The sequence below is a fragment of the Dipodomys merriami genome, unplaced genomic scaffold (assembly GCF_024711535.1).
Source record: "Dipodomys merriami isolate MVZ:Mamm:240054 unplaced genomic scaffold, mDipMer1.0.p SCAF_17, whole genome shotgun sequence".
Lineage (NCBI taxonomy): Eukaryota > Metazoa > Chordata > Mammalia > Rodentia > Heteromyidae > Dipodomys > Dipodomys merriami.
The window spans coordinates 32,937,074-32,944,571 of record NW_027203048.1 but is presented as its reverse complement, the minus strand read 5'-3'; the positions used below and the strand labels follow the sequence as shown (position 1 = coordinate 32,944,571).

Below are 7,498 nucleotides of genomic sequence, written 5' to 3'. Positions count from 1 at the left end.
CATTCAGACTCCTGATTCTTTGTGATTTATAATACTCTCTTCCAGCAACCCCCTCCCCACCACAAACCTTGCTGTTTCTTGTCTTTACTATGTTTAAACTTTAAATTTTACTATAAACATTTTGGTTTTCTTTTCCTCCTGTGTCCTAATCTGGTTTTGAACTGAGTTTAATGCTGGTTCATAGTATGAGTTTAGTAGCATTCCATCCTTTTCTAATTCATATAAATGTTTGAGAAATATTATTGTTGGTTCTTCTTTAAAGGTGTGGTAGAGTTCAGCAGTAAATCCACCTAGCCTTGGGATTTTGTTGTTGTTGTTGTTATTGTCTCCATCAGAATTAAATGACATCACAGACCATGGGAGTTAACAGCACACATTCTTTTTTGCAGCCCATAAACTTTCTCTAAAAGAGATCAGATTTTTGGACACAAAGTAAGTCTTAGCAAATGTAAGAAAATTGGAATAACTCTCTATCTGACCACAATGGAATAAAACTAGAAGGCAGAAGCAAAGAAAACACAGAATGTATTCAAACATGTTGAGACTGAGTGGGTTATTGAAGAAATAAGGTGGGAAATCCACAGGTTTCTAGTCTAATGAAAATGAAAATACAACATGCTGGAGCATTTGGGATATAGCAAAGGCTGTATTAAAGGTTTGTAGCGGTGGCTGGGAAGGTGGCTCAGTGGTAGAGTGCTTGCCTTGCATGCATGAGACCCTGGGTTCAATTCCTCAACACCACATAAGCAGAAAAAGGCAGAAGTGGCACTGTGGCTCAAGTGGTAGAGCACTAGCCTTGAGCTGAAGAGCTGAGGGGCAGTGCCCAGGCCCAGAGTTCAGGCCCCACAACTGACAAAAAAAAGGAGTTGTAGCTATTAATACATACATTATAAAAAACAGAAATCTCAAATAAATAGTTTAATTTTGTACCAGAAGCCCTTAAAACAAAAAGAATAAATCAAATTCCCAAATAACAGTTGGAAAAAACAATAAAAATTAGGACAGAAGTTAATAAATTATAATTGAAATTTTACATAAAGAATGAACGAGAAAAGTTGGTTCTTTGAAAAGGTATGTAGTTTGATAAGCCCTTAGCCCAATATAACTCAAAAGAGAAAAGACGCAAATCATTACAATTAGAGTTAAAAATGAGGATGTATTTAAAAAATGGTGAAATTCATAAGATCATGAGTGAAAATATTGAAACCCCGTTTTCAAATAAATTACAATGTCTAGAACAAATGGCTACATTTGACCTACTAGATTGAATCAAGAGGTTATAAACCATTGTTATTAATTTTTTGCCATTTACTACTAGCCTTGGAATTTTAAAATGTGTTCAGTTTGCTATCTAGGTTTTCATGAATTTGTCATAACTTCTTCAGGTGATATTTAAGTGTATCATATCTATGAAGAAAAGGAGCATTTTAATGTAAGTCAACCGTAGGTTGATTTCAGGGACTGCTTTGATAGGATTTTTGACAGGTATTTTCCTGAGTTGTTCAACTGACAAACATATGGGGATTATACATTTAATGATGCTTTATCTGTTGTTCATCTTGGTGGGTCAGATACCTGCTACCTTTGCCAGAGGAAATAAGCTAAACATGCAAAGATATAAAATATGCTTAAAATATGATTCCCCAGGGACTAGTGGCTCACTCACGAAATCCAGCTATTCAGGAGGTTGAGATCTGAGGATTGCAGTTTGAAGCCACTCAGACAGAAAGTCCCTGTGATATGATACTCTTATCTCCAATTAACCATTCAAAACCAGGAAGTAGAGCTGTGGCTCAAGGTAGTAAAACACTAGCCTTGTGGAGAAAAATAAAAAAGCTCAAAGACCTCAAGGACAGTGCCCATGCTCTGAATGCAAGCCACACAACCGACAGGAAAAAAAGAAAGGAAGCTATGTATTATTCAGAGCTAATGTACTTCTGTATAACTTCCACCTTTTTCTTCTATACTTATTTTTCACATTGTCCATGATAAAGAATTTTTGAGCAATTTTATCACTAATTTTGAGTTTAAGTTCAGTGAGAACGATTGGATCCACTCAATTCTTCCTACCTCTTTCAAGTGGAGAAGCACCGAGTTTAGTATAATTTCCATGGTTACAAAGCAACAGGTGACATAGGAAGAGACATACACACAGTTCTCAAAGTACGTTTGTTTTTGTTTTGTTGTCGATAGTGGGCGGCTTGAACTCGGTGCCTCGGTAAAATCCTTGAGCTCTTTTACTCAAGGCTAGCACTCTAGCACTTTGAGCCTCAGTGTCACTTCCGTTTTCTGGTGGTTAACTAGAGATGAGTCCCTTCTCAGGGCTGCCTTTGAAACACAATCCTCAGATCTCAGCCTCCTGAGTAGCTAGGATTACAGGCATGAGCCATCGGCAGCTGGCTTCAAAATACATTCTTATTTTCTAATATATACTTAGTGTGGAGAATCCTCTATCCAAGTTATTTTACCTAATTACATTGCATAATCACTAGGCAGCAGCCTTTAGTCCTACACTTAGTAATCAATCCAATCAAATTGCAATAAAAATTAACCATCATATTACCTGATTAATTTAATAGAACAGAGACCGGTAGGCTTGAATATGAAGAGGAGTTAAATCCTGAGGTTCCTTTCTTAGTCATTGTTTGTAAATTATTGGGGTAGATAATCCACTCTAAAAAGATATGCTTGATGTTTTTCTCTCATATGTTGAATTTAGAGGAGAGAAAAAAAGAAAGTAAAAGGAGGCTATTAAAGATGTAGAGGGAGAAATAAGGGAATGGAAGAAGAGTATAGTCAATGGTAATAGAGGGGGTAAATATGATCAATGTACATTGTATCTAAGTATAAAAATGTCACAATGGAACCTATTATTATAGAATTAATATACACTAATAAAAATTTAATTATGCACAATTTATAAGATCATAATAAGCCTGAACTATTTGACTTTCATGTCAAGATTCTAACTTTGCTGTTTATTGGTTCTGTAATCCTAATGCAGTAACTAAATTCTTCTACATTTAATTTCTTCAATGTCAATAATATAGCCTACATTGTTAAAAGTCTAGACTCTCAATGATTAGATAATGTATCAATAATTGAAGTCATGTATGATTCAACTAGTGGTGTGTAATATCTGATAAGCAAGTTATTGAACATCTCAGAATAAATATTTTGAGAATGGAAGCAACCAATACTTGTTCAGTGAGCATATATTGTATATAGTGTGTACTGTTGGAAAATTATTATATACATTTATCTCATTTAATCTTCATAACAATTATCTTAAGGACAAATCTCAACTACTTGCTGATATTAAACCTTGGATAATATCAAACCTTTTGATATAATATTAAAATGTGGCTTAGTTTATGCATTCTCAAACACAAAGTTTTATTCTCAGAATATTCTCTGTTCCTCAGTCTTTATTCATTACTATTGTAAAAATATCTTATCATTTCTTATTGATTTGAATATTTCTTCTGATGCTGAGTCTGAATGCCCTATGTTGATTTAGGGCTAGTAAATATCTATCTATCCATTTTAACTGTCAGGAAATCCATGTTATTGATTTACTAGTTAGCAGGTATAGTAAGAAGGGATGTGATTTATACAGGTCATGTTGCAGCATTATTATTTATCTTCAAAAGCAAACCCATTCATTGTATATGTATTTAACTAACAAAAGAACCAATGATATCAAATTCCTCCATCTCATCCTGAAAAGCCATCAAATGTAACAGAGATTTATTTTAAAATTTCACATTAAATCACATATGGCTTTACACTTTAAAAAGGCAAGGTCTGCATATCAGTGTCAGAATCTGACATGGATGAAAGATGAAGCCATTCATGGTTGCCAGAGAATATTAATTACATGGCTCCCAAGAGTAGAATTGGTGTTATCTATGTGTCCACCTTTCATAAAGCCTTGCAGCAAAGGCATAGAAAACCAAAGGTCCTGCAGTTGTATGAATATGACAAGTCAAAAATGATTTGAGAGTGGAAAAAGGAGAATTATTGATTTTGAAATAGTTTGATATGTCAGTTCTAGCCTTAGCCAAATTCAATCTTTTAAGAAAAATGGAGAATTCAGACACAGAATAAGTTAAATTAATCTGTCACTCTCCCTCCCATTTCTGGCTAAACTTGTATTTTCTTTGAAGATAGTTGACTGACAATGCAAAGTAAATGTTTCATAAACTTGATTAGACAAATTATTGGATAAAGAATGCAAGGCAATTTGGTGTTTAAAAGCATTTAAGCCTGAAAAACCTACAAAATTATAAAGACAAGCAACACAAAATAAATTGCTTTTTTTAGCTTGCAGATAGCATAAAAATGGAATTACCAAATTATGTCAGAGTTTTACTATAAAGCATCAAGGCATCTTGGGAATCAAATTCCTTGAGCTCTCATGTACTGCTCACAGAGCAATATTTCTAAGGATTGAAGAGAATACATCTTTCAAATCTTTATCTTTTACTGGTTCCATAGACTATCTAAATATCAGTAAATGACAGAGCCAGCAAGAAAATAGGAGAGATCTCTCCACTTTCTGCCCCACTATGCATTGTGCATTCACTTCTATATACTCCCGTTAGAAGGGAAGATCCGTCCAGTCTGGTTGATTCTCTGGTGTTCTATATCTTGTGTCTTCCTGCCACGTTGGGTTTCTCAGGCCATTCATGATCCTCCCCTGCTCTTTTTTTTGTCACTAGTCTCTCTCTCCACTGGTTCCTTTAAGAATTATGAACAGGGCTGACTCCGTGGTAGAATGCTTGCCTTGTATGCATGAGACCCTGGGTTCAATTCCTCAGCACCACATAAGCATAAAAAGCCAGAAGTGGTGCTGTGGCTCAAGTGGTAGAGTGCTAGCCTTGAGCTGAAGAGCTGAGAGACAGTGCCCAGGCCCAGAGTTCAGGCCCCACGGCTCCCAAAAATAATAAATAACAATTATGAACATCCACACAACACATATTTATTACTTATCAATAGAGCTTACTTTCAGCATTGAGTGAAATAGAAAATAAAAACAATCTACTCCTGTGGAAGTTAAGATTGAGTGAAGGAAGAAAAGATAAAAAAATTGTGTCAGATTCAATAGGCAATAAGGGATTTACTCTTAAATAATGTACTCTAGAAAGGTTTCTCTGAGAAGGTAATATTAATATTTGTACAAAGATTTATTAAAAAATATCCATACAAATTGTTCACAAATGGCTTAGGGTTCTTTCACTCTCTTCTGGCAAAAGTTTGTAAAAAAAAAGAGTAGTTCACTTGAGGATCTCAGGGCTGGGCCTTTGAATTTGGAAGGCTTATGAGATGGGTGTTTAAAGATATACAGAAATGTATTAACTGAAGTATTATATTTTCAGGGGAGAATTCAAACTTTGTGATTCCTTAGAAAAACGAACTCACAGTCCAACAAGATGAACACCAGAAAACTGACACACAAAAGGTATGGGAGGGAGGTCAAGGGGAGAAAGATAAGGAAGGAAGAGAGGAAGATGGAGAAGAGCAGTCATAATATCAATGCATAGCCTATGAAATTCGGAAAGTGAGGGGGTAAGAGGGTTGGGAGGGACGGGAGAGATTGATGAAGGGGGTGATCACGATCATTATAAACTGATTTGTTGAATGGTAACTCCTTTGTCCAACTACTTAAAGGTAATAAAAATGTAATTAAAACAAAAAAAAGCCACAGGCTTATAGGTCTGAGAAACAGACTTATAACTCTAGATTTCCAAAGCTAGAGACCTTGGGTTCAAGGATTTCATAGCCAAAGCCCTACTGTTCTCAGCCTTGAGTGCCATCAACTTTGAAGCTGAAATGTCAAAGCCAGAGGCTTATAGCTCTAAGCCTTGCGAACCAGAAACTTGTGGCTCTAGAGTTCAGGCAATTCTGGGTCTTATGATGGTCAGTCTTCGAGGAAGAAATACAAAACTATTCCTACGGTTTGATCATGGCTTTTCTCAGTGCTGTAGTCTGAGGAGATTGTCCCAGACTTACTCTCACATTCTACAATAGCCATGATGATATTTTTGCCTGTGAATAGTTACTAGTTTGGGTGATAAAGCCAAAGGAATTACACCATCTTTCAGAAATCACCCTGAGTCTTACTAAATGACAATATAACGAAAAGACATTCTATTTGATTAGTATTTTATATAAACAAGTCTGTTAAAAATTTTTGAAAAGCCCAATTTAAAGGAATTTCAATTTGTGAAACATAGATACTCATGAACACATAAAGTATCTCACACTACGTTCTATCTTTTCCGGCTTTATGTGAGAGTGTTAGAAATGATTTGTCAGTACAGGGGAATATTTTCTATCTGGATTCAATCTTTGGCTATTCTTTCTTTTATTCTCTGCCTTTTGAGTATTGCTGAGGAACTATGAAGGGTCATTAAGATAAACCATGGTCTTTTAAGAATTTGTTTTAACATGCATTGTAAACATGTTCTTTTCCATATGTTTTTCACATTCATAAGCACGATCTGAGACAGGTACATTTCTCACATCCTTTCCATAAATTATATTTAGATATATGGTAGAACTTGCCAAAGACTAGTTAGAAATTCTTGGAGTTGGGTCTTCTGTTCAGCTCTGTGTAGGAACAAAACAATACTGACTATTTTCAGGTATTACCTCATGTTATAAGTCACCACATGTCTAGTAAGTTACACTGATGTGATGCTGGAGATGAAGACAGAAATAGAAAATTATCCAAGTTTGATCCAAAACTCGAAGTCCACCTGGTACATCCACCAAATTTGTGGGAGGTACATTTTATATCTGTATCTATATTCTCCTGAATATATATCTATATCTATATTCTATATTCTCCTGAATTTCAAGGACACTAGTTTGTTACGTTGTTATACCTTATTGACCTTAGAAAATTATGTAACACTACAAATTAAATTTGCATACCCACTCAAATATTTATACAAATTTACAAAGCTCATATATCTACTACATCTCTTTTGTTCTAGGTCTGAGACTGGGGCTCAAACTTGGTGCCTGACACTTTTACTCATTAGCTGGTGTTCTACCAACTGAGCCACACCTCCAGCCCTCTACTGCATCTCATTCAGACTCAGTCAAGATTCCTGGATTCAGGTGCAGAACTTGACTTCTAAGGGAAAGAACCATGACAGTAAACATCAAACCTTAACAAAGTCTTAATCACAGTGTGAAGTCACCTTTGCCTGTTGTAGTAGCTGCCATCCATTCTAAGATGATAGTGCATAGTATGGGAAAGTTGGTGAAAGATGCAAGACTTATACAGCATTCACATGGCAGAGAAAATCACAATCAATCTGTGTTATATTGTCCTAGAACCTCATATATTGGGTATATTGGGTGACAGACTTGAGACATGGCAGTGGGGTTTGTCAGAACTATCTAGGTATCATGTAGTAATTGATGTGACTCATGACGGATTTTCAAGAAAAATTCAAAGTCAGACCTAAATGAGAAGAGAGAA

General features: G+C 35.5%; 1 long non-coding RNA gene across 1 annotated transcript; it reads left to right on the top strand.

Moving 5' to 3' along the window:
• The first annotated feature begins 358 nt into the window (after positions 1-358).
• Positions 359-7,084, top strand: LOC138829048 (uncharacterized). The gene is made up of 4 exons (XR_011372477.1): positions 359-432; positions 5,382-5,464; positions 6,651-6,791; positions 7,005-7,084. It is a non-coding gene; the product is annotated as an uncharacterized lncRNA (long non-coding RNA).
• Positions 7,085-7,498: the final 414 nt, after the last annotated feature.